This window comes from Acinonyx jubatus, chromosome B1 (genome assembly GCF_027475565.1).
Source record: "Acinonyx jubatus isolate Ajub_Pintada_27869175 chromosome B1, VMU_Ajub_asm_v1.0, whole genome shotgun sequence".
Lineage (NCBI taxonomy): Eukaryota > Metazoa > Chordata > Mammalia > Carnivora > Felidae > Acinonyx > Acinonyx jubatus.
Window position 1 is genome coordinate 30,913,402 of NC_069382.1, and position 27,704 is coordinate 30,941,105.

The 27,704-nt window shown below is 37.2% G+C and overlaps 1 protein-coding gene across 4 annotated transcripts in view; it reads right to left on the reverse strand.

The window, feature by feature from the left end:
* PPP2R2A (protein phosphatase 2 regulatory subunit Balpha) overlaps nucleotides 1-27,704 on the reverse strand; it is an 85,116-nt gene that overhangs the window by 49,677 nt on the left and 7,735 nt on the right. The gene's annotated exons all lie outside the window — the stretch shown is intronic.

Below are 27,704 nucleotides of genomic sequence, written 5' to 3' on the forward strand. Positions count from 1 at the left end.
GAAACTGACCATTCTAAACCTAAAGTGATCATCTTTATTAGATGTTCACTAACTTTTAAGTGGCTCATAATTCAAACCACAAAGCAAATCACCTCATTAAAGTTGCCTTATCAAAATATGATGCAAATAGTTTCCATGGAGATTATACAGAGCAGTACTGCACAAAGCTTGTGCATCTATGTATGCATGCCTTAAGGTATTTTTTAACTAGAATGGGCACCTGGTTATTAGTATCTGCCTAAAATATTTACAAACTAGGATTATTATGGCCATGCTAGAAGAACCAGAAAGCCCTTCACTGTCCATCTGTCTTGGCAGAGTCACACCCAACTCCACTTTGTTTTGACAGGATTCGTCCTGCTCACCCTACAAACCCGGTACAAAGGGGAAGCCTATTTACAGAAAGAAGTTAGAGATCATTAAGGTATGTTACAGAAAATTTTACAGACTTTACCCCAATGATTAAAGGGAGCTCACTGTGCCGTTTTAAATACGAGTAATCCAATTAGACGTGCCTTTAGATTACTCGGACTGAAGTGAAGAGAACTGGGAACTGGGAGAAGGGTAAGCAGAGGGAAGTCTGGAGACCAATCTGGAGTCACTCCAGAAATCCGGGTAAGCAATGATAGTGATCTGAGCCAGGACAGTACAGTAACAATATTATCATAAGTAGCAAACATCTAAAATGCACTTATTGTATGTTAGGTATTTAACCCTCACAACAAACCTATAAGTTGGTTTTATTAATATCACCTGTTCCATTAACTAAACCATGGAGATACAAAGAGGGGACAGAAGTGTACAGATTTTAAAATACATTTATGAAGTATACGACGCAAGGCTTCTCAAGGCTTGATCATTGATAAGGTGTGGAGAGCTAAAGATGAAAGCAAGAAGAATAATGTCCAGGTTCTCATGGTGGTTGAATGTACTTAGTAACATTAATAGACTAATGTTTGCCTTATATCAACTATTCTTTAATAGCGTGTAAATGGCAGGTTTAAAGAAAGAAGTTAACTTCCATTGGTCATGAATGATTTCACCAAAATTCTCAACCAAAAGGAATACATCACATACTGTTACAAAAAAAAGACATTTAGTCCAGAAAATTCTTTTTCCCCATCTTTTCCCCTTTTCATCCTTTTTCTCTCAGCTGAGGCAGGTTAGTTTGTTTAAAGTGATACTCCTGACCAGTGCAAATTATATTTGCACTGCAATTCATGGTCTCTACTAAACTTTTTTAAATAATTGTAATCATGCTTTTCCAATGATTTGAGATTTTCACATGATTCCATTCTCAAAGATGCAATTTCTTTCATGAATCTCATTGAAAAATAAAGTTCTACATTAAAGGTTTTTCTCCATTTACTTGAACTAAAGATTTATTCCTCTAATTCTGGAAACTGGTGTTTTTTATAAATCTTGTGCACTTGTTGTTTTGCTCATTTTTAGGACGGTCATTCCTTCCACAATATTTGAGTGAGCACCTACCACATGCTAGGCACTCTAGGTCAAGCTAGCATTTCTAGCTGCTGGGGGTACAAGAGTAAATAAATATCCCGCCTTCATGGAACGTACATGCTAGTGACAGAGACGTATTATAAACAAATAAATATAAAATGTATCAGGGCAGTATAAATAGAACAGAAATAAAAATAGAAAAATACAAAGACCAACAAGAGAAGAAAAGTAATGAGGGTGGGGCATTATTTCAGGTAGAGTGGTCAGAGCTTTAAAGCCTCTCTGAGGAGGTAACTTAGGCAGAGACCAAACAGGGAATTAGTCATCCAAACTTGTAAAGGAAAGTATTTCAAGCAGGCAGCCTAAGTAGAAATGCTGCTATATTTGACAAGACTAATTACATAATAAGGTGGTAGAGGAGATGGAGCATTTGGCCGAGGCCAGATATACATACAGCCTCGTAGGCCATGGGAGAAGGACTGTGGCTTTGTTTTAAGAATGAGAAGAAGTCCTCGCAGAATTTCTATCTTGTTTTAAAGTGATTATCTGTTGTGCGACTACAGCACAAAATGGGGGGTGGGGGTGGGGAAGAAGAATGGTTCCTAAATTACTGCAGTAGCATAAGCAAAGATGATGATGGTCTGAGCTAAGGTGGTGGCCACAAAGACGGACAGATTCAGAACACATTCTGAAGAGAGCACTGCCAGAATTAGCGAATGGATGGAGGTTCTCAAAGGAGGATTCCAAGGTCTTAGAACCCAGCCCAATGGAGGAAAAGCAGTGTCATTTACTGGCAAGAGACACACCAGAAAACAGCAGGTTCTGGTTAAGAAAGGAGCCAAGAATTTCATTTTTATAACTTTAGTATGGATTTCAACCACCTAGGAAGGAAGGAGAGACATAAATTAAGGCATCATCGGCTAACAGAAGGCATTTAAAGACTAGATATGATTTCCTGGTGAATGATTACAGAAAACAAGAGGTGTGGCCTGAGGGCTGGGCCTTGAGCTCTCCCGCACCTAGCACTAAGCTAGCTAGTAAAGGACACTGCACAGGGAACTACCAGTAAGGTAGGAAGAGCTTTTGCGGAAGCCAGGCAAAGTGTTTCTAAAAGGAGGCAGGGATGAACTGTGTCCAAAAAGTGTCCAGATCAAGTTAAGTGAGGGCTGAGAAGTAAGCTTGGATTTGGTGGCATGAAGATTCTCTGTGCGATTTCAACAAAAGCGGTTTCAGTGGATTAACTGTCCTTAAAATAAAAGCTGTTTTCTGTGGCTAGCTCTGGAGTTGAGCTGTAGGAGGCTGTAATCATTGCTCTGACACTCTGAAATTTAGCTTATGAAGGACATTCTCTTCAGATCTGCCATGAACGGAGATTTTCCCTTTTATGTATCTTGGGTTATTCTGAGAAACAGAGGGTTAAACAAACAGGACTCTGAAGCTGATTCATCACGCTTCTGAGTTGCTGACTTCCCAGCTGCCCGGATATACGAAGAGTAGAATTTTTTCAAGAAAAGTACTCGAGTGACACACTTTCAATCATTACAAGCCTGAAAATTGCCATTCTGTTATCCTGCCTATGTGAAGTTTTAGCAATTTAAGATTCTTAGGTTGTAACAGCTTTCTCCTCAGGGTTTTCTAAATGCCACTCCACTATCTTTTAGCACCGTGCTATCCAACAAAACTTTCTACTGTAACAGAAATGTTCTATTTTGCACTGTCCAACACGGTAGCCACTTGCCATGCATAGCTATTGAGCACTTAAACTGAGGAAATGAATTTATTGTATTTTACCTAACGGATTTAACAGCCACACATAGTGCTAGAATACAGAAGACAAATGAAATGCTCATCTGATACCTTTGCAGGTAACTTGTTTCTTGTCAGGATACTTGTACTATTTATTTCTATACCTTAAAGTTTTGAAATCTTTGAAATCCATTAGGCTATTCCTAGGTATGGATCTCATTTATTTTGCTTGGTATGCACTTTAATTATTTGTAGAAGAATATTAAAAGACCCTATCTCATGGGGGTTGTAGAGAATTTCAAGTGAGTTTTAATGTGAAAAATACTTTGTACATAATAAGTGTTCAATAAATGTTAGCTATATATTCCCTGAGCCCTTTTGACCTGTTCTCTCTAGGAAAATTTTTACTGTTTCTCTGACTTTATCTTTTATATGTTTGCTCTGATCTCTCACTCTGAACCTTTATTATACATTGGATCTACTCTTTGTGTTTCTTATACTTATGCCTGTAATTTTCATCTCATTTTCTCCTCTGAACTGTGGGACTATTTCTAAAGCCCTCTGCTACCACTCCAAAAAGTTAACAGTGAAGAAGCACAAATTTCAGTTAAGAACTCTTTCCTGCTCTTTTTTTTTTCTTTTTTTTTTTTGTTCAAGTGTTCAGGAGTCTCCTTGAGAACAGTAATTAGTTGTTTTTTAAATTGCAACATTTTCTCTTGTTTTTTGAAATAAGTCCCTATCACAGGAAATCACCTGCTCACACTGGTCACCTTCTTTTAGACTGAGCCTGTATGTGTCCACCTTTTCATGTGTTCATCTTTATAGAGAAAGGTCTATGTTTATGTAACATTTGGGAATTGTCTTAGGTTAATCAGAAAACATTTAGAACCAAGTTCAATCCTCTAGGGTGGGGGTGTGTGTGTTCACATGGTTACTTCCTGTAGTAGTTTCTCAACTGCTGCCTAACAAATTACCCCAAATTTAGCAGCTTAAAACAACAAACATGTACTCTACTCCCTCTGTTTCTGTGGATCAGGAATCTGAGTGTGGCTTAGCTGGGGGCATCCAGCTCAGGATCTTTCACAAGTCTGCAGTCAATGTGTCAGCCAGGGCCTCTATCATCTTCAAACTGGATGGTGGAAGGATCTGCTTGCAGTTCAAGTTCAAACACGTGACTGCTGGCAATCATCAGGTCTTCACTGACTGTTGGCCAGAAACACCAGCTCCTTGCCTCATAAGCTCCACAGAGAAGCTTACAAAATGGTAGATTGTTTCCCTCAGAGCAAATGAAAGAGGACAGCCCCACATGAAAGCCAAAGCCTTTTTGTAACCTAACCTCAAAAGTTTTGCCATCAAGTTAATCCATTCACTTTTGTCATACTTGGAGAAACCACCAGGTCCAGCCACACTCAAGGTCAGGGGATTAGATAAAAGACATTAATACCAGGAGGCAAGGATCATTGGGGGCAATCTTAGAGGCTGCCCACCACACTTCCTTGGTCACCATATAGATTCAGCAATAAGTGGTCAAGTCACAGCCCTGCAGGCCAAATAAGGTCGCTTCAGAGCAGGAAGTTTCAACTCTGTGCTTCACAGTTAGTCTCTCTCCTGCAACCATGTGTAGCTAGCCCCTCTTTACGGATATTCTCCTTGGTGAGAAGCATTGAGTCACTTAGTTTTCAATCCTTGCTTCAAAGTACAAAATCTCATACCAATCAACTACCCTATGGACCACCCTTAAATTCTAGCTCAAAATAGGTCTTTCTTCATACCCCAGGATGGCTTCTCAACCACAAAAATGAACACCAAGCTAACCAGAAAGAACTTCCCTCACTATATTTCTTTCTCATTTGTACCTTTTCCTGCCAAAATTCTTTTTAGTTTAGTTATGGCATGCTTCCAGGGTTTCCAAGGAGACTGAACTCTCCCATTATCTTGTTGGTCATTTCGGTGTGTGTCTGTCTGTTTTAACACATGGACTTAGATCATCATCTTCCACCGGAAGTCAACACAGCGGATTTGTTTAAGTAAAGCATTTTACACATTCTTTAAAAGACTCTGTTTTGATAAATAGGACAGGAAATGCCTGTTGGTTTTCCTACCCATGTAATTCAGTTCTATTGTTGGATAAAACAAAGATGTTTTAATCTACATCATCAATCCCCAGGAAACATCCTACTATGGTAATTTAACTAAATTTTGATGATTTCCAAAAAATGCAATGTCACCAAGCCTAGCACAGGAACACTTTAACAATATACCCATATAATCTTAAAAGGAATCAAACACACAGCTGCTCAGCAGCACAAACTACCACATCACACATGGTTGTAAAGAAGCCCCTACAACTACATGCCAGCAGTAGATACCTTGCACTGCGAAAAGAACCTTACATTAATCAAACACAAACCTTAAGTCAGAACACCAACAGCATTCTAACTCACAAACCAAAATATCCATTTTTTATTTAACAATGTAAAAAGTTTCGGGGAGCCTGGGTGGCGCAGTCGGTTAAGCGTCCGACTTCAGCCAGGTCACGATCTCGCGGTCCGTGGGTTCGAGCCCCGCATCGGGCTCTGGGCTGATGGCTCGGAGCCTGGAGCCTGTTTCCGATTCTGTGTCTCCCTCTCTCTCTGCCCCTCCCCCGTTCATGCTCTGTCTCTCTCTGTCCCAAAAAAATAAACGTTGAAAAAAAAAATTTTTTAAAAAACAAAAAAAAACAATGTAAAAAGTTTCCCTACCACATTACTCCTTTACCCCATCCACACTCCCCTGGAAATAATTTATTTGCCCTATTTTCTTAGAATCCTAATAAACAGGTTAGGAGAACCAACAAAAACTAAATCAGATGGCAACAAATTTTCTCATCCGATGATACACTGGAATAGGGTGTACTCTCTCCAGGATAATCAGACTTCAGGTTTCTTGTCCTCTGCTGATGAATATGCAAGAAACAGAATTAAGAAGGGACTTAACACAATGACATTAAGCACAAAAACATACTACTGCACGAGACCTAACCTACACAAGCAGCCAACCTGTACAGATAGGTAGGGCAGAGTGTCCGAGGGATAAACCCTGTATCTGAGCTCTCATCAGATTTCTAGGTGATACGTTCTTAGTCAAAGAAAAGGGATTTTCAAACATCTTAGCACTCTACTTAAGGAATACAATTACTTATAATCTCAGCAAAGTTGCAGAACACAAAATCAACACACACAACTCAACTGTGCTTCTAAACACTAACAATGAACAACCCCAAAAGGAAATCATGTAAACAATTCACTTTATGATAGCATCAAAAAGAATAAAACATTTATGAATAAATTTAGTCAATAAGGTGAAAGACATATACTGAAAATTATAAAACATTGCTAAAAGAAAATTTAAAAATAAATGGAAAGACATCCCTTGTTCATGAACTAGAAGATTTACTACTGTCAAGATATCAATACTACCCAAAGTGATCCACAGATTTAATGCAATCCCTATCAATGTCTAGGTCCATTTACTGCAGAAATAGGAAAATCAATCCTAACATTTGGAATCTGAAGGGACCTGAATAGCCAAAACAATCTTGGGCAGGGGGAGGGGGGGAGTTGGAGGTTTCACTCTTCCTTATTTCAAAAAACACTACAGAGCTACCATAATCAAAATAGTGTGATACTGACATAAACGCAGATACACAGACCAATGAAACAGCACCCAGAGATAATCACTATTCTATTCTGCCTATGGTCACATGGGCCCCCACATATGGTCAAATGCTTATTGACAACGTCTTTTCGACACCTGGTGCTAGGAAAACTAGATAACCACATGCAAAAGAATGAAGGTTGACCTCTTATCTTACACCATTTACAAAAATTAACTTAAAATGGATCAAAGACCTAAACATTAGACATAAAATTTTAAGAAAACAGGGAAAAAGGCCTCAGGACATTGGATTTGGCAATGCTTTCTTGACTATGATGCTGAAAAAAGGGTAAATTGAACATCGTCAAAATAAAAACTTTTTGTGCATCAAAGGACACAAAAGTGAAAAGGCAACTCATGGAATGAGAGAAAATATGTGCAAATCATATACCTGACAAGGAATTATATCCAGAATATATATAGAACTCCTGAAACTCATCAATTAAAAAAAAAATTAAAAATAGGCAAGGGAATTGGAAAAACATTTCTCTTAAAGGAGATATACAAACAGACAAAAATACATAAAAAGATGTGCAACATAACCAGTCATCAGGAAAATATAAATCAAAACCACATCGAGACACCACTTCATATCCATTAGAATGGCTATTATCAAAAACAAAAACCAAAAATAGTGTTGGGGAGAACGTGGAGAAATGAAAACCCATGTACACTGCTGGTGAAAATGTAAAGCAGAACAGCCACTGTGGAACAGTATGGTGCTTCTCAAAAAGTTAAACACAGAATTAGCTTATGATTCAGCAATTGCACTTCTGGCTACAGACCCAAATACTCTAAGGGATTTGAATAGATATTGGAACACCAATGTTGAATAGCAGCATTATTCATGATAGCCAAAAAGTGGGAACAATCCAAATGTGTATCAACAGATGATTGGATAAACAAAGTGGTATTAAATACAATGGAGGAAGGAAACTGACACAGTCTCTAACATGGATAAGCTCTGAGCACTGTGATGGACTGAATGCTGAGTTTTTTTACCTCCTCCATTCTATATTTGTATCTTTTTTCTCCTGCAGTGAGAACCCTAGTTCCCTAATCTGTAGCTATCTTTTGTCAGAATATGAAGGTGAAAACAATCTGGATCTTTGATGAAATAAGCCCAGAATTCATGTTGAAATCCTAACCCTCAGTGATATGAGGATGTGGGGCCTTTGTGAGGTGATTAGGTCATAAGGGTAGAGCCCTCATGAATGGGATTAGTGTCATTACATAAGACATCCCAAAAAGCTCTCTCACCCCTTCTGCCATATGAGGACACAGTGAGAGGACAGCCATCTGTGAACCAAGAAAGCCAGCCCTGATCAGATACAGAATCAGCTGGCGCCCTGATTTTGGACTTTCCACAACTGTGAGAAATAAATTGTTTAAGCGACCCAGTCTATGGTAGTTTGTTATGGCAGACGGAACAGATTAAGGTAAGGACATTATGCCATGTGAAATAAACCAGTCAAACACTGGTATACTGAAGACAAACACTGTATAATTGAACTTTTATGAGGTACCTAGAGCAATCAAATTCACAGAGACCGAAGTAGAATGGGAGTTGCCAGGAATTGGGAAACAGGAGAATGGAAGTTACTGTTTAATGGGAATGAGTTTCAGTTTGGTAAGATGAAAAAAGTTCTCAGGCACCTGGCTGGCTCAGTTGGAGAAGCATGCAACTCTTGATCTCGCAGTTCTAAATTCGAGCCCCATGTTGGGTGTAGGGATTACTTGACAATAGAATCTTAAAAAAAATTCTGGAGATGGACGAAGGTGACGGTTGCACAATGTGCACATACTTAATGCCAATAAACTGTACACTGAAAATGATTAAAAAACAGTAAGTCTAATGTATATTTTATCACAATAAAAAAAGTATTTGTTATCCCTCACAAGAAATCCCAGTATAGAGCAATTAAATGCAGGGTTAATCCACTGGTTTATCTCATCAAAGATCCAAATTCTTATCATCTTCATATTCTGACAAAAGATAGCTACAGATTTGGGAATTGAGGTTCTCACTGTAAGAGGAAAAAGATACAAATATAGGCTGGGGGAGGTAAAAAAGAACTCTCCGGTATTCAATCTAAACTGGCAGATCTGTAGAAATTAATATTTTCCTAATTCCATCACAAACTATTTTAGTCATCTGCAACAGTAGGTAGAAAACTCAGGGTCACTCTTGTTTTATCCATAAAGCCATCCCATATTATTTTGTGCATATTCCAAACACCTAATTATTCCATCCATATTTCAAAGGTATCTCTAAAAGATAAAGGCACCATTTTTAATATAACCAAACACTATCACACCTGGGGGAAAAAAGGCAAACAGTACTTCCTTAATATCAAATATCCATGATACTGTATATGTTCAAATTTCTAATTCGTATGTAAGATAATTTTTTAAAACTTTTTTAGCTGTCTGAATTACAATACAGTAAGTTTTACAAACTACAATTGACTGATATATTTTGTAAGTCCCTTTTGAAAAAACAAGGTATTATAGTTCATCCTGTACAAACTCAAAAATTAAAAACTGCAAAATCCTTTTAATTTCCTAGCTGTCTAGAAAAAAATGACATTCCAGTAGTAAAGAAAACACTTAGCACCTAAAATGGCTTCTAAATACCATTCCCTATTAAAAGAACCCAAAACTTCTTAGAAAAATATTGATTCCAAGTCTGAGGCAGAAAAGTTACACTCTTGAAACATCTTGTGTCAGAAAAATAGGGAGTGATCAAAGACTAACTTGGGCATGCAATGGGGGCACAGGAGGGACTTGATAGGTCTCTCTCACAGACCAAATTTAGGACCATTTAAGCATCAAAAGGAATAGTGGCACTGACAGATTAGGGGACATTAACAGATTAATACACAGAATAACAAAAGAACCTGTAAGTCACAATGGTACTAAAAAAGGGAGAGAGTTGGGAGATTAGGAAATTCTGAGGCACCAATGTAATTACTACCTACCTCAGGTAAGGACCATCAATGAATGCTTATTAATTACAAAAAAAAAAAAAGTTTTTGCTTTGTTTTTTTGAGAGATCTGGCAACCACTACATGATCAAGTGATCAAATTAACAATTGTCAATAATGGGACAAATTTACATGATTTGATGTTCTGCCAAGAATGTTTAACCTGGATTTTATATGAGGAAACAGCAAAATCCAGAAAGTATGGTATTTTAGAAAACAAGCTTTGACTCTTCAAATTTAACAGAATGCTTTGACTGGATCCTGGACTAAAAAAAAAAAAAAAAAAAAAAAAAAATTTAAGGACAGTTTTTGAGCCACTTGCGGAGGTTTAAATATGGACTATATAACAGAGAGCATTTATGTTAAATTTCTTGGGTATGATAATGTTATTGTTTAAGAGAAAGTCTTCTTAAGAGATTAATGCTAAGTTATTTAAGGGTAAAGCATATGCTGCTTCCAACATGTTTTCAAAAGATTTGGGGACAAGAATGCAGGTCTAAGTATGAGAGAAGAGATAAAGCAAACGTGCCAACATGCTTGTAAGTGGTGAATATGATTAAATAATAGTTATAGTAGTATTTTTCAACTTCTTTGCGGGCTTAAACATTTTCAGAATAGAGGTGGCCTAGGTGGCTCAGTCGATCAAGCGTCTGACTTCGGCTCAGGTCATGATCTCATGGTTTGTGAGTTTGAGCCCTGTGTCAGGCTCTGTGCTGACAGCTCAGAGCCTGGAATCTGCTTCAGATTCTGTGTCTCCTTCACTCTCTGCCCCTCCTCTGCTTGTGCTCTCTCTCTGTCTCTCAAAAATAAACAAATGTTAAAAAAAATTATATATATATTTTTTTCAAAATAAAAAGTTGGGACAAGGGAGAGACAGACTATAGCAGCTCTAGATATATTCTCATATATTACAGCAAAAAAAGAAAGAAAGAGAGAGAGAGAGAGAGAGAGAGAGAAAGAAAGAGAAAGAAAAAAAGAAAAAGAAAAAACAGCAGCTCTCTCTTCCTTGGGTTTCTTTTTAAAGGGCTGCGAAGCCTTTCAAAGAACCCTACCACCCCTCCACCCGCCCCCGCCCCCGCTCCTACCCCCAGCAAAGAGCTCTTCCTATATCATTGTATAGATCTAATATTATCTGTCTGACCTCATTTTGTATTTAGCTTAGCTATAAAACCATGAATCCACCTACAATGACAAAAAATGTCAGAATGGACTTCTCCCACCTAGGCAGCATGAAAACCAAGATCTAAGCTGGCAAGTTCCTGCCAAACCACCACTGAGACAGATCATCTTCCCTATTGTTCTCCCATTTTGTTCTCTACAGTTATGAGTTTCTTGCTTTCTCTTTCCCTGTTTTGATGTGCTCATTTGTTTTGTTTCCTAAATCCCACATATGAGTGAAATCATAATGTATTTGTCTTTCTCAAACTGACATTTCACTTAGCATTATACTTCCCAGCTCTACCCATGTTGTTGCAAATGGCAACATATATAACAGGCTATATAATGGCACTCAAAATGGGGGAGGAGGATTCTTGCCTCCTAAAAAGGAGATGTAGGCCTATCCCATCCCGCATCAAACAAGACACAAGAAAACTAAATTTGAAGACATTAGTTGTTATCATTCTGTTACTACTCTAGAACCTATGTCATTATGGATTAACCAACATTTTATCTGACAATGAAAGGTGCAGTAACATTTTTATTCTTGAACTTCCTGAAGAAAATGTCTAATATTATGTACAGATGAAGTAGGAAGGAAAGAGCAATGCACTAAGGAGTAAACAGGCCTGAATAAAAGTTCTAACAATTACTAGCTATAACAGAGACTATCCCTGCAACTAGCCATGCCCCCTTTTCTCCTTTTAGTAAAAAAAAGAAAGGGTCTCCAGGTACCCCTGTCCCTCAGCAAAACCACATAGTGTTTTAAAGAAAACGAGAGGTTAAAGAAAATTAGAAAATTCCTTATTTTAAAAAAGTAGAAAATTTCCCAATTCTGACCAAGTGCAGACAAGAGCATACTACAACACCAAGACAGAAGACACCTGGGATCCTGGAAAATCACTGGCAAAGGCAGCTTATCCACTCTGGACTACTCTCTACCACTGTAGGATTACAGGAGAGAGAAATTAGCTAATTTGGGGAACCACTGTATGGGTCTTTTATAGCAGCTTGGCCTATAATAAATAATAGCTTGTAGGACTCTGGGTACTTCTCTGGGCCTCATTTTACTGGTTTACAAAACTGGAGAGAATGATTATGAGCGCTATAAATTCTTTAGCATACAGTATTTTCTATTTTAAATAAAAGTGCGTACATTTAGTAAAATTAAAGTCTGAAATATTTAAAAATGGGATGACATGTGAAAACACCTTGTTCAATTTACCTGCCCATTCAAAATATAATTACAAAATGCCCACTAAGTGCCAAATACTGTTATGTGCCTGCAACTATTCAAAATGCTAAGAATAAAGTGATAAAACAAAAGTTTATTCCCTTGTGCATGAAACTGAAAATGTGAGAGGAAGCCTACAATATGCAAGTCAACAATAAACAAACAAGATTATTCCAAATAATGGCAAGAGTATTTGAAAAAGAAAAAAAAAGCAGAGAACACAGAGTTATCTAGGGTTAGGAGGGGAATCAGTTAATTTACACAGGGCCACACAAAAGTCTAGGTAAAGTTTATTCCAGATTTAAAAGGGCAAGTCTGAAGCCCTCAGCAAGAACAAGACGGTGTTTGTTCATGGACCACCAAGAAAGCCCAGGTGACTGGAGCTACTAGTGAGCAAGGAAAGAAAGAAAACATCTAAGGCAGGCAGAGGCAGCATGGTACTGGGCCAGCATTCGACTAGATCTCAGGGTCGTTAAGTTGAAACCACAATGGGTGTAGAGATCACTTAAAAATAAAATCTGTAAAACAGAAAAAGTATAAAACTGTTTTATTACTAATATCAGAGGATGAGAGCTCCCCCTGAAAAACAGAGAAAAATTATTACTCCCTCTATGTCTGGGCTTCAGGAACAATGATAATTCCCAACAGAAAATTATGACCTTAGCTGCCCTGCAATCAGTAAGTGACTATAATCTTACATTCTACTTATAAATGTCTTTACTCATAAACATTTTAATTAATTAAAACCAATTTTAGGAGTAGAAATAAAACTTAAACTCATCTGCATCTAATAAAGCTAACACCTCTGATATTTTAAATACATGAATAAATTTCACATATGCACTCACTCAACAAATATTTCATGAGCACCTACTATGTATGCCACACATGGTGGCAAGTGCTTTATTAACAGTAAATAAAGATCCACCCTTTACAGAGCTTAACAGAATATATGTCAAAGTTTTAAAATGATAGTAAAAAATTTTTTAAAATCTCACTGCTTTTGGCTGATTCCTTAATGCCTAAAATTTAGGTTTGAAAGAGCAAGTTAGTGTCTTTTATTTTAACTTGTCATCCTCTGCTGTACTTGAGGGAAAGAATTACACAATATTTTAAAGTTTAGTATATTAAAAACAAATAGTACACAACCTTAGAATTTAGATCTAAGAAAAAATCGTCTGCTTTTATATAGAAAAAAACAAATACAAATTCTGTGAATTCTACTGTTTCATGGTAGACAAAGTGATTACCAAGTGTTCTGGGACATGAAGGAAAATCGTACTATAAACATTTTATTGATACACTTGTTAAACACAGAAATTCAAAACTCATTTCTCTCTCCCCTCTGGATCCCACTAAAATGACAATAAATGAATAAAAACAGTTTAAGAGAGTAAGAATAAAGGAACGTTCAGGGAAACAGCCGAAGGAAGACAACAACAAATGTGATGGAAAATGGAAAGCAGGTAACTCACAGAATAAAATAAACTGAAACCTAAGAACGTATGGAAGGAGTTGCCAAGAGAGGCAAGCAGATTCACCCTGCAGACCCTGCAAAGGGTCAAGAAAGGACAACAGTGAGGAATAAGGCTCCAAACAGGACTACCAGTTAAAACATCTGTTTAAGATGCAAGAAGCCCCATTCTCAAAGAACCACTTTAACTTTCTGAACTGGCTGGATCAAAGACGGTAGTTGGGAGCTAAGGCTGATGGTGAAGTACCACACTGAAAACAAGATTAAGTTAGAGGGCACGTAAAACAACGAGCTGCTCAGTCATGTTCTTGGCTCCCAAAATATCCGCAGCCAGGCTTGAATATAAGTACCCCCCCCCCCCCACACACCCAACCCCATACAAGCTTCCTTCTGAGACAGGACACTGGAAGTTCCCTCTCACTGAAACAGTGAGAGTCCCAGGTTTAACACCTTACTGTGAAGCTCACAGCTGACTAGATCTGTCAGTGCTCACGGCGTTTCCAGTCTATTTCTCAGCTCCTCATTCTTAAATGCTATGGACAACCAAGGATTACCAGATAGTGCAATCTGCTGACATAAATAAGAAAAAAGGAACGTGAAAGAAATGGAATGCCAAGATTAGAAAAAATTTCAAACATTAGTCTTCTCAGAGCGCCTCAGTGGCTCAGTCAGTTGGGCCTCTGACTTCGGCTCAGGTCCCAATCTCATGTTTTGTGAGTTCGAGCCCCACATCGGGCTCTGTGCTGACATCTCGAAGCCTGTAGTCAGTTTCGGATTGTGACTCCCTCTCTCTCTGTCCCTCCCCTGCTCGTGTGCTCACTCTCTCTCTCTTAAAAATAAACGACCATTAAAAAAAAAAAATCAATCTTCTCAAAAAGAAAGGTTGCTGAAAAAGGAACAAAGGAGCTCTTAAAACATAACTGAAAATGTAAAACATCTGTGAAAGAGTTGAAAACAAAATTGAGAATTTCTGGAACACAGAACAAAACATAAAGAGAAGAAAAAAATTGGAGGATCGGTGTAAAAAGCCCAAGATCCATATAATAGGAGTTACAGAAAGAACAAATAAAATAGAGAAGGAAAAACCTAAAGGAAAAGAATCCACAAGTTGAAACGGCCCAATGACGACTAGCCCAGTATCAAGGCACATCATCCAAACAGGAAAAAAGAAGAGTAAACAGCATGGCATCAGGCTTCTCAAATGCAGTGACAGACACTAGCAGACAAAAGAAATGCCTTTCAGGGTGTCTGGGTGGCTCAGTCGGTTAAGCATCTGACACTCGATTTCAGTTCAGGTCACGAGCTCATGGTTCATGAGTCCGGTTCATGAGTTCAAGCTCCACATTAGGCTCCGTGCTGTAAGCTTGGGATTCTCTCTCCCTCTCTTCCGCTCGTGTGCACACACTCTCTCAAGATACGTTAAAAAAAAGAAGAAAAAACTCCTTCCGAATTCTGAGGAAAAATTATTTCCAATAACCAGCCCAACTTTGAAGTGGGAAAGTAATGTGAAGACAACTTCTCCAGGCAAGCGAAATCTCAAAGCGTGTACCACCCATGAAATCTTTCTTGTGAAATAGTGGATGGTACGCACCACTAAAATGAGGGGGCAAACCAAAAAAGGAAGTTATGGAATCCAGGAATGAGGAGATCCAACACAGAAGAAGCAAAAGGAATTCCCATGATGGTGAAGTAAAAATAAGAACGAAGGAAAGGACAACAGCTGTGCAATAAACTTAGAAAAAAGCCAGGCCATATCAAAGGATAGATAGAGCTCAAGGCAAAAGTAAAAGTGATAGAACATCTGATGTCCTTCAATATACTGACAGGAGATTTAGTCACCTGTCAGAAAATCTAAGGTGGTTTCGTGATAGATTCACAGAAAACAAAGCAAATCACTCTAGACTGAAACAACAAAATGGAGAAAACACCAGAAGGTGGGGTGTGTATGTACGTTATCTGATTCTTTTGACAATGAAGAAAATCATATTGAAAGGTGCAGAAAGAAAGAAAATAGCAGCGACAGACTAAAAACAACAACAAACTAAAATCAAGGTAATTATTAACTCTGGAGAAAAGAGCATAGCAGCACAGGGTATATGGACACAATCATGTCCACTCTTATATGAGGTTCCTATGGCTACTGTAACAAATTAGCACAAATTTGGTGGCTTAACAGCACACTGAAGTTCTGGAAGCCGGAAGCCCAAAACTCAGTTGCATTGGATTCAAGGTACGAGCCTGGCTAGGCTTCTTTCTAGAGACTCAAGGAAGAATTTGGTTTCTCTGCTTTTTAAACTCTGGAGACCACCTGCATTCCTCGGCTTAAGACCCTTCCCCTGTATCTCCAACCTCTTGCTTCTGGTATCACATCTACTACTTCCTCCTTAGATCTTATCTCCCTCTTTTCCTTGCAAGCGTCCTTGTGATTACATTTAGGGCCAGGATAATCTCAAATAACCTCCTTAGATCAAAATCATTAATTTAATCCCATCTCTGCTCCCTCTCCGGTGAAGTAAATTCACTTGTTCTGGGGATTAGGATGTGGGTTTCTTTGAGGGGCAGGGGAGAGCATTACTCAGCCTACCACAACACTGAACACTGGTTTAAACAACAATAATAATGGTATAGCAATATTGAGAAAACAGGAGCAGTAAGAGAGGCAGAACAGAACTCTTAACTACCATTTACTTCTGAGGACATCTAAAATGGATAAACAGCTGCTATGCACTTAGAAATAGGAAAATAAACCAGTTGAAAAGTGTGGGGAAGGGGACTCAAGGTGATTACAGGTTAAAGGGACAGGAAACTGGTTCCTTTTCCTCATAAGCATTTTGAATTTACCAGCTTGTTCAACTATGTACCTGAGCTACACAGATAAAATAAAAATCAACTTAAAATAAAACTAAGATTGGGTGCTTAGGAAGAGAGAAATCCTGATAGGAGACTGAAAAGGTACCTCCAATGTTAACAAAGCAAACAGAAAATCATAAAGAATTCAAAACTTAATCATTTATACCTATTAGAATTTATACTTATTAGAAATCTGTTAGCAGTTATAAAATAACCAATTAAGGCGTTAAAATTTTATTTCCTAAATTCATCTTTTTCACAGCACTAGGGGGCCAATCTATTTAAAAAAGCAAATTACTAGCAAAAGCAAACCTTTATGTATACTAAGATATTGGCCTGAGCTAAACTTGAAATACAAACAAATTCAATCTAACAATTAGGGATGGCTAATGTGCAGTACACTGTGATGCAAGCTGCTCTTTTAACAGCTAGTACAAAGCTCCCCAGGAGGTGTTTATTCATTTATTGAGCAAATGTTAAATGATGTGAGAACAGCACAGTGAATCTATTCAGTCTGTCAGAAATGCTGAGTAAAATAATTAAGATACTACCGTACCTGTTCTCCCTTCCCCTACAAAAGGCTATAAACCAGCTGCCTTTCCCCTGGAAGTGTAGATTGTACACCAACACACCAGCAACAGCAGCAACATGGCCCTCACTGGAGTGGGTGAGAAATGAAAAATCACAGTCTCCACCCCAGATGTACATGCAGAATCATAATCTGCATTTTAACAAGATTTCGGGGAAATCCATAAGCACAGAAAGCTTGAGAAGTACTAGTATCCGCTAATAAAATTCTTTTGACAAAATAAAACACAGCACAACTTCTGAATAAGGAATCAAAGAGAGAAATAAGGGTGTTCACCGGTACAATAAAATGTGCTTTCTCTTCAGACTCCTGTAAAATTTTTTATGGGCTCTACACCTACTCATCAGTCTGCTCAAGGTCTGGTAAAGGATTCAGATCATCATATAACACAACAGAAATAGAGAACATCGCCAAAGAGAGGCGGAAGAAAGGGCTTTTTTTTAAGAGCCTCAGCAGTTAAGGGTCAACACTTTTAATGGGATTTTCCTGAGATCACACTTTCAGGTGCTCCCAAATTCCCATTTCTTACCTGCTAGAGGAAAATGAAACCAGCAGCGAAGGCTGCTTTGGCTCTAGTGCATTCAAAGCCCCACCCCTCAAGTAGAGTATCCAATCACAGGAAAGAAAGAAAAAAAAAAAAACCAATGGAGAGACTTGAGAACAGGAAAATGAAACAAAAAAAAACCCCCTAAAGAATGAGCTTGAACTTCTGTTTTAAATTTCTCAAATAGTCAAAGTGCCAGACCCCTGCCTAACCCAAATTCTGATAAAACTAATCTTCCTACTTCTGTCTTTGGATTCCCCAAACTCCTAACTCAACCAAGCTAAAGCTGTATTCATTAATGCAACATATACTTACTGAAAGTGCCTGTATAACCTGCCCCAAATCTCAAAAACAACTAGTTTATCTTGATTTGTGGGCTTGAATAGGCATTTACTCCATTAATTTTTAATGTGTTATTTCTGTTAATCATGCAATAAATAACTGCATCAACTAAATTTTCCAAGCAGTAAGTATATGCCAAAACTAAGCACTCCTATACGTTTAATCCTCCGAATAACAAAGCCAGTACTACTAATCATCCCCATTTGCAGATAAGAAAACTAACAAGTAATAGTTCTCAAATGTTTTTTTCTTACCCTCTGCCTTCCATTGCCTGGCAAGAACAAACAAAAAAACACTTCATTTAGAAAAGACTTTCCCATCTACTCTAGACCCAAATTACTTCTTTGAGCTTCCATACAACTTTCACTAGCTATGATGATGGAAGGTGGGGGCGGGGTGGGGGGAAAGTTTACCTATTACAAATGAATACGAAAAGTACCCTCAAAGAACAATAAAGGACATGAACAGAACCTACATAGTTAAACATGCTCAAACAAATAAGTGGAAACGATTTTATTGAATGGTATTATTGTGCTAGACGTTGTCAACAGGTTAGGAAATGGGTACTCCTATTCACTGCTGGAGGAAGAGAAAACCAACACCAACTTTCTAGGACAATTTGGTAATACGTTGCATAAGCCATAAAAAGGTCGTATCTTTTGACCGGCAGCTCCATTTCTAGAAACATACCCTAAAGCATTAAGATTCTCACAAAGATGTTCATCATAAATTTACAACAGCAAAAACTGTAGAAAACTAAAATGCCCAAATTAAGTACAAAAGCCATTTATCTTTCTAGATGTTAAATAGAAAAAAAGCATTATACAAAACTACACATGTAAAACAAGTTTTTAAAATATATATATTCACAGCAGTAAAAGGACAGATCTACACCAAAATGTTGAGATGTTATCTAAAAATGGTGAGATTATGTGTGATCTTATTATTTTTTTTGTTTACTTTATGGTAGTTCTAAAGTGAGAAGAACCAAGGCTCAACCACTGGCTTCCCTACTTACCACTGTGGCCTTGATCAAGTTACTTTGTCTAATCCTTGATTTCCTCATCTATAAAATAAAAATACCTATCCTCAGAGGCTGGCTGAGAAGATTAAATGATAATGCATGCAAAACAACACTGATAGGCAGTTAGCTAAGTTTCTCGAGCGCTTATTTAAAATACATCAGACAGTTTATGTTTACATTCAGAGAATTATTTTTCCTTAAATAAAAATCCTTATTAATGTTAATAAATTACCACATAACAAGAATTTAATGAAACTGTATTCTCACCAAACTGAGCAGTGTAAAAACCGTCACATTTTGGCATTTGTACAACGTTAACAAAATTTCCAAGAAATTTGGTTGAGAATTAGAGATGGTAGACATAACAAGGAGCTAATGTATTTACCAAATAGTCAAAAAGACACATAGGAGGGGGGAAAAAAAGACACATTTGGTCTTTAGGGTCTAGCCTACTAATGTCTAGTTTAGTCCTAATTAAATAATCACCAAAAAAGGACCTAGTCACTACAGACATCATTAGGAACGGTAAGATCTAGATGGAAAAATACTCAAGGTCTAATTTAATGAGGGATAAGACACAGACTTCAGGTATCAATGAACCCAAATTGTTATTTAAAAAAAATTTTTTTTTAGTGTTTATCTTATTTTTGAGAGAGAGAGAGACAGAGTATGAGAAGCAGAGGGGCAGAGACAGAGAGGGAGACACAGAATCTGAGGCAGGCTCCAGGCTCTGAGCTGTCAGCACAGATCCCAACATGGGGCTCAAAACTCACAAACCATGAGATCATGACCTGAGTCAAAGTTAGCGCTCAACCGACTAAGCCACCCAGGTGCCCCCCCTCATTGTTATTTTTAAAGATTTAGATATGTGAGACATTATTACTTTATTATTAGACATTGTTATTTCACAAATTTTACTCAGCTTTAGAATCTACTAATTGCACATCTAGATGCACATCCCAAATATGTACAATCTTCTCAGCAACTCTTCAGTCTGAAGCTACAGAAACCACATAGGACAGTTAAAAGAAAATGGTAGCTACCTGGCAATTTTTTTGATCCTAAGACAAGGCCTATAAACCTTGCATATCATGGATTTCTGGAACATATTTTCCCACTTTCAAATCTGAAATGATGAACATGCTCTGTTAAAGTTAACAATTTGCAACTGCGAAACACTTCTGAAACACATAAAAAATTTTGACAGTGTCTCTAGAGACACAACGTGGGAGAAGGGGGTTAAGAGGGAGACATACTTTCACTCTGTATCTCTTGCACTGTTTGGATTTACCATTTGTATGTGTAAACTAAAAAGTTTATTTACTATTATTCATTTGTCAGATTCAGTGCACAATTCAGCTTTTTTACTCTATTTACAAAACTGTGCAACCGTCATCACTATCTAATTTCAGAACATTTTCATTACCCCCTTAGAGAAATGCTGTACCCACTGGCGGTCACATCATCCACCAGCCCTACCAACCACTCATCTACTTTCTGTCTCTATAGATTTGCCTCTTCTGGATATTTCATACAAATAGAATCATATAATATGTAGTCTTTTGTGACCAACTTCTTCATCTTAGCATAATGTTTTCAAAGTTCATCCAAGCTGCAGCACCTAACAGCATTTCGTTCCTTTCTATGGCTGCATAATACTCCATTGTATAGATACACCACCTTTGCTTTATGCATAGTCAGTAGATCGACATTTGGTTTGTTTCCACTTTTCTGCTATTATGACTAACGTTGCTATAAACATTGATGTAAAAGTTTTTGTGCACACATGTTTTCAATTCTCTTAAGTATATACCTAGGAACAGAATTACTGGGTTCTATGGTTAAATCTATGTTTAACGTTTTAAGGAATGGCCAAACTGTTAAAATGAAGGTCTTGAAACACACAGGAAAGACGGAAGAAAGAAAAGGCTTATACACTACCATGGACATTTAACTTGGAAAGATCTTCAAAGATACTCATGAGTAAATTCGATTCACAGCTATTTGAAATCACTGAAAGACATATTTATGTCTTAGACTTGAGACAAAGATGATTCTTTCATTTAATTCCAAGAACAACTAAGTATTTGTACTACATCACCATCTCAACGTCAAAAAGCATGTCAACTGAGGGGTGCCTGGGTGGCTCAGTGTCCGACTCAACTCAGGTCATGATCTCACGGTTTTTGAGTCCAAGCCCTGCGTTGGCCTCTGTGCTAACAAGGTTGGAGCCTGAAGCCTGCTTCAGATTCTGCTTCTCCCGCCCTCCCCCTGCCCCTCCCCCTGCTGGCCTGCATGTGCGCTCACGTGCTGTCTCTCTCTCAAAAATAAACTTTAAAAACAATGCCAACTTAGAAAAGGGAAAATAATTTCTTACATCCCAACATTACCTGTAAATTTTTTACATAGGATTTGCAAAGGATCTCCCAGTAATGTCAACAGGTTAATAATACCAAATGCCACAAAGTTATGGAAAAGGCTTATTTTAATAATTTTGACCCTCCTAATACACCTGAAGTGACGGATCTGTTCTATTTCCTACACATTCTCTACAGCACTGGGCACTCAATATTACATATTCTTGTTCACTTGTGGATACTAATTAAGGTCTCACCTTAGCTCTCTACCCTTTCCCTATGAGAACAAAATATTTAAATTTGTAATCAAATAGTTATTTTTAAAAACTGAACCACACAGAAGAAATATGGAAGCCTAAAAAGCAGAACAGTTTTACTGACTCAATCTTAGATTAACGACGCTCAACTCTGAGCTTCAGCGTCCTTGTGTACAAAATGGCAGTGTCTACCTCAAAGGTTGTTGTAAAAAATACAATCTTGATCATTCCTTGTCTACAACCCCAACCTCCAATCATTTAAAGAAAGTATTTCTGGAGCGCCTGGGTGGATCGGTCAGTTGAGCGACCGACTTCGGCTCAGGCCATGATCTCAAGGTTTGTGAGTCCGAGCCCTGCATAGGGCTCTGTGCTGACAGCTCAGAGCCTAGAGCCTGGAGCCTGTTTCGGATTCTCTGTCTCCCTCTCTTCTCTACCCCTCCCCCACTCATGCTCTGTCTCAGAAACAAACATAAAAAACAATTTTAAAGAAAGTATTTCTGTTGTTCCTTCCCACAGAACCCAAGCCATGTATAAAAAGACATCTATAAAAAAAGCACACACTAGCTAAGAGGTGGAAGCAACCTAAATGTCCATCAAGGTATGAATGGATAAACAAAATGTGGTATTTACATACAATGGAGTATTATTAAACCTTAGAAAGGAAGGAAATCTTGTCACGTGCTACAACATGGATGAACTCTGAGGACATGAAGTTAAGCCAGTCACAAAAAGACAAATACTTTTTTGTCTTAGGATGCATTTGTAGGTTATCTAAGGTAGTCAAATTCATAGAAACAGAAAGTAAAATGGTGGATACCAGGGGCAGACAGGAGAATAGGGAAGTGTTAACAGGTCCAGTTTCAGTTTTGCAAGATGAAAAAGATCTAGAGATAGTTTCACAATGATGTGAATAGTTAACACTACTCAAGTGTATGTTTAAAAATCGTTAGTAAGGTAAGCTTTGTTATGTGGTTTTTGTTATCTATTTTTAACAATAAAAATGCATTAAAATTAAAAGTAGCTTTTTATTTTATAGGCTAAAAAATATTCCGTTTGAAGAACTGGTTCTGCTGCTAGAAAAAAATTAATTCTCCTTTTATGTTAAGGGGGAAAAGCCTACCAGTTCCTATAATAACCATTTTTGCATGTTGCATCCCTAGATAAGGAATTATTTATTGCCTACAATAGCCTTTCTCTCTTGAAATAGAGCCTTCCCAATCAACGAGTCAATAAAAATGTACTAACTATTCCCCTTATGTTATCTTAGAAACACCTCTATTCCAGACCCACAGAACTCTTACTTTGTGGTAAGCTGGAAAAAAGGAGACGAAAAGGTTCCACTTTCACGCAAAGGAGACCTAAAGCTCTACAATGTCAGGTTCTATAAGTTAAAATTTTTCTGTATCTTTAGAAAATTTAAAAATATTTCTTACCAATCCCTTTTATCTACTTTGGTATCTCTCTTAATACAGGCTAATGAAGAATTTAGATTCCTTCTGAATGAAGTATAGAACAAGCAGCTGGTTCAAAACTCAATACAGTCCTCTAACAGTTTTACCCATGGTTATAGAGACAAGTTTTTGATTAAAAAAAAAAAAAAGAAATTAAGATGGAAACACACTAAAGTTGTCAAGTCCAGTACCTTAGAGAAGAGTCATCCCTCTAATATCATAGAAGAAACAGTAAGCACTGAAAGGATTCCTAAGAAAGAATACCCTCTTAACAGTCTAAAAGTTATCATTTCCATATAAAATATCCTCAACTCCTCCAAATTTCAGTAGGCATATAACCACAGGCAAAACCTGAATTAAAGCAAAGGTTCTTAAACACAGTCATTGGTCCATGAACCCCCACCCCCGAACTGTATAAAAGATATTATTCAAAGATTTCAGAAGAGAAAATCCCAGTTTTCTCAGAGGAAGTCAACCAAAAGAAACTAAAATTACAAAACTACAACTCCTGGTATAGTGGCTTATAGAAAAGCATTCAATCATGATTTGCCAAGGATTCTACATATGACATTGGCAAAGACCTAGATGACATTTCAATCAACTACTGCTAATATTAACTAAAAAATATATTATAAAAAATTAGTTTTCCTTTTTAATAAACCCAGCATTTGAACATGGAAGAGAAACTGGTGTAGCTAGTTTTAAAAGTCCTTAAGTTCTTTGACAAATGTTCTTTAAAGGGTAGAAAAAGAACTACAAAAGTACTGAAAATACTAAACAATCAAGAGTTGATACTGAATTCTTAGAATGGGAAATTCAGCATCTATTTTAAAATAGACTTATGTTGTGCTTTCAAGTAAAATTTAAAGAAAACACCATTCCCTCTCTTTAGTAATAGAGTTGGTAAGTAGAAAGTTACCAAGGCAATTTTATGCCTTTCTTCCAAGAAAAAACAATACATCAAACTCCTACATGTTGGGCTCAGAATAAAACACAATGCCAAGGGCACCAACTCATTTCTAATAACCAGGCAGCAACCCAGAAATGGCACCATGCCAGGTTCTGAGGAACTCAGTAATCCTTCATTAAGTATTAATATTAACAGGACCTGAACAGATAGTGGGAAAAGACCTCAAAAACTTTTAAAGCTGAAGTATTTTGGCAAATATGCACTAGGATATAATCTCTGTAAGGGAGGTTAAGTTTAAAAATAGATAATTTTAAAGTCCTAAAGGTATCCTTCCTTCACCAAGGTCACCAGATTGAAAGAGTTTAAGCAGATCTAATTTGGTATCCAAAGAACAGCAAGGGAGTAGGCTGAAACAATGTCAAGTCACAAGAAAGCTTTTATGGGAAAGCTTTGGACATTTATGCACAAAAGCAGCATATTACTCTGATTACTTACCTAGTGGTCTGTGAGACTCTCTTAAAGCATCAATACAGTGAAATCTACTAACAGACTAAACCAACAACTGTCAGTATTTCTGGGTGGCAGGATTTCCTTACAATTGAAATCTGAGGGTCCCCAAAGGCCTTTCAAATTTTAAAATATTTATCAATTTAAAAATATTAACGATAAGCCCTATACATTAACAAAAAAACAAAAAAAAAAAAAAGAAAGAGATTTTACTTCCCCTGCTCCCCGAAAAATTAGTGAGAAGAATGGCACTGTTTTTACACTGCTGCAAATCTGGCTTAACAGAAGATGCCTGTTGTCTCTTGATTGTTTCTGCATTCAACACACCACAGTGTGTTGTGTTAGATGTATGAAGAAAATCCACGTTCATTCAAGTACGTAGTTGAAAAAGGAGTATTTTAATAGGCTTTTCAGGTAATTATGGTTATCCCTTTGATACTACACCAAAACTGGACAAGCAGTAGTTTCTTAAAGGTTTGTGGAATCTGAAACCATATCAGCTGTCTGTTCCATTAAAATCCAATGCTGTGTCTTGCATTTTTACTCATGCGTCATTTTTTAACCTCACAAGCATTGGATATTTGCAAAACACTGATTCAGAGTTATACAGAGCTTCCAAATGTTGACACCTTTCATTACATAACATCAAAAAATTGTAGTCACTAATATTACTACTGATCTTATCTGAAAATTCTTTGAGTATTGGGAAGTTATCCAACTCAGGATGGCAGATACATGGCTTCCAATATTCTCATTTGTGCTTGAAAGCTCAAATTTTATCATGGGCAACAGATACCGTCCACTGAGGCAACAAATTCACTGTCCATTTGAGAAAATTTCTGCCGAATGTCCAAGTCTGAATAATCATCACTTATTTGTCCATAGTTATTTCTAACAAAAATAATGTTCCATGAAAGCAGCAGCTAGTTCACCTTAAAACCCAAGTGACTGCACCAATGCTTTTCCTCCATACAACCGCTGTGCTCTGGTCTGCAGTAGAAGTGCTTTGGTGTACCTTTCATTTTCTCACAAAGAATGTTTAACAGACATGTACTCAAGACTCAGAATTAATAAAATTAGTTTTTACTGCATCATCAAAGACATTCATATGTAAAATTGGCATTTTTAAACTACTGGTACATGGTGAAGATCACCATGACTACTGGTACCATTTGGTGTCCCGGCCTTGATTACGCCAAGGCACCGGCAGATTTACCCACATTGCTTTTGTACCACTGCTGCAAATGTCAACAAAGTCAAAAAGGCAAGCATCATATTATTATGAAAATAGTTTCCACTTCACAGACCTTCTGAAAGAGTTGAGAAGTCATCAGACCACAATGGTGTGGACCTCTCTGATCAGAAAAATGCACATATGTACAAGTTTACACAGTATGTGACATAGGACCTCAGAAGATTTAAAAAGCCCTTATAGCCCACTTATAGAACATCCTAGCTTAAAAATTCCATTAGAAAATCCAGAAAATCTCCAAATTGGATTTAATTACTTCAAAACAACGTCTACTGGACATTACAAACAACTCTGTTAAACAAGTCACATTCCAACAACCTCAAAACACCCTCATTTAAACTAAGAGAAATAGCAAGCTTTTAAATTAAAAAATTACATTACGGACATTAGAAGGGAAATTAAATTTGAAGTTAAGAATCCCAGTTCCATCACCTGCTCAAGGATACACAATTAATCTTCCTAGCCTAGTTTCCTCATCTATAATCTGGAAAAACAACATCTACTTATTTCAGTTTTGGTGAAGATTAATGAAATATATAAAGCAGCTAACATAGTACTTGGCACATAGTGAAGCACCCAATAAATGCTGACCGCTGTGATTAAGATCACCAGGCCATCTCTTCCTCATGCTGATTATGTAGTGATAATAATCAAATTCAATTATTTATAAGAAATGTAATTTAAGTACCACCAAGACTTTCTCTTTACTACTACTAAAAAGGCACTTGTGGACCCTTGGTTACTAAATTGTATTTTCCATTATTACCTGAGGTAAAGAGATTATAGTTGAGGAGATTAGCTAAAACACCTATGTCCAGGGCACTCACTTCCAAATGTCCCCTCTCTGTAAAGAGAGCTTTCCTACTATTCTTCCTTTCTAATCTTACATTCTAATAAACTTTTGCAAAAAAATAACAAAATAAAAAATAAATAAAACATCTATGTCCAACCATTCAATTTTCCTATTAACGACAAAAGAAACTTAAAATATAGCTTATCTTTCCTCTTGCAACTCAACTAAGAAAATACGGATGTGCAAATACATAATATATGGGAATCTTTTTACTGACTTAATAACAAATTCTTTGCTTCAAACAACCTCTCATCATGCTGCTTATTCCACGATTTTCTAGAATTTTAAAATTTAGTTCACTAAGAGTATCAGAACATACCTAAAGTTCAGCTCAGGTCATGATCTCACGGTTTACAAGTTCCAGCCCCACACTGGGCTCTCTGCTGTCAGCTCAGAGCCTGCTTCAGATCCTCTGTCTACCTCTTTCTCTGCCCGCCACCACCCCACCCCCCAAAAATTAAAAACAAAACAAAACAAAAAACAAGGATACTGCCTAATGCTAGATAAATACAATCATTCACATTATTTAATGGGCAAATTTACGCTAAGTGATTTACTGCATGAGCACAAGACTTCTATCAGTAGTAATGTGTGTTAAGGGCAAGGAGGAGTATCACATGTGATACAAGAATGTTAAATAAGGCCTTTCCTACGGGTCATTAGGTTTTGGAATATAGCTTATGTGCCACTATTTTGAAATCCACACATTTCAGGGTTCTACTATTTTTTCCTACTAATGGCCTTAGTGCCTAAATCTAACATGCATACTACTCTAAGAAACACAGAACACAAATGATCTTAAATTGTTTACACTGTATGTAGCATTAGATATATGGAATGGATTTAAAAACATTAAATTTCATGTGGTATCTCAAAAATTGTTTTTCACAATTTTAGTTATATCTTTATTTGGGGAATATTTAGGCTCTACTATTGAATTTTTTCCCCCAAGAACCACTCTGTAAGTCTAAGTCCTACCAAAAGTAAACAGGAAGCCAAGCGTTGAAAAGAT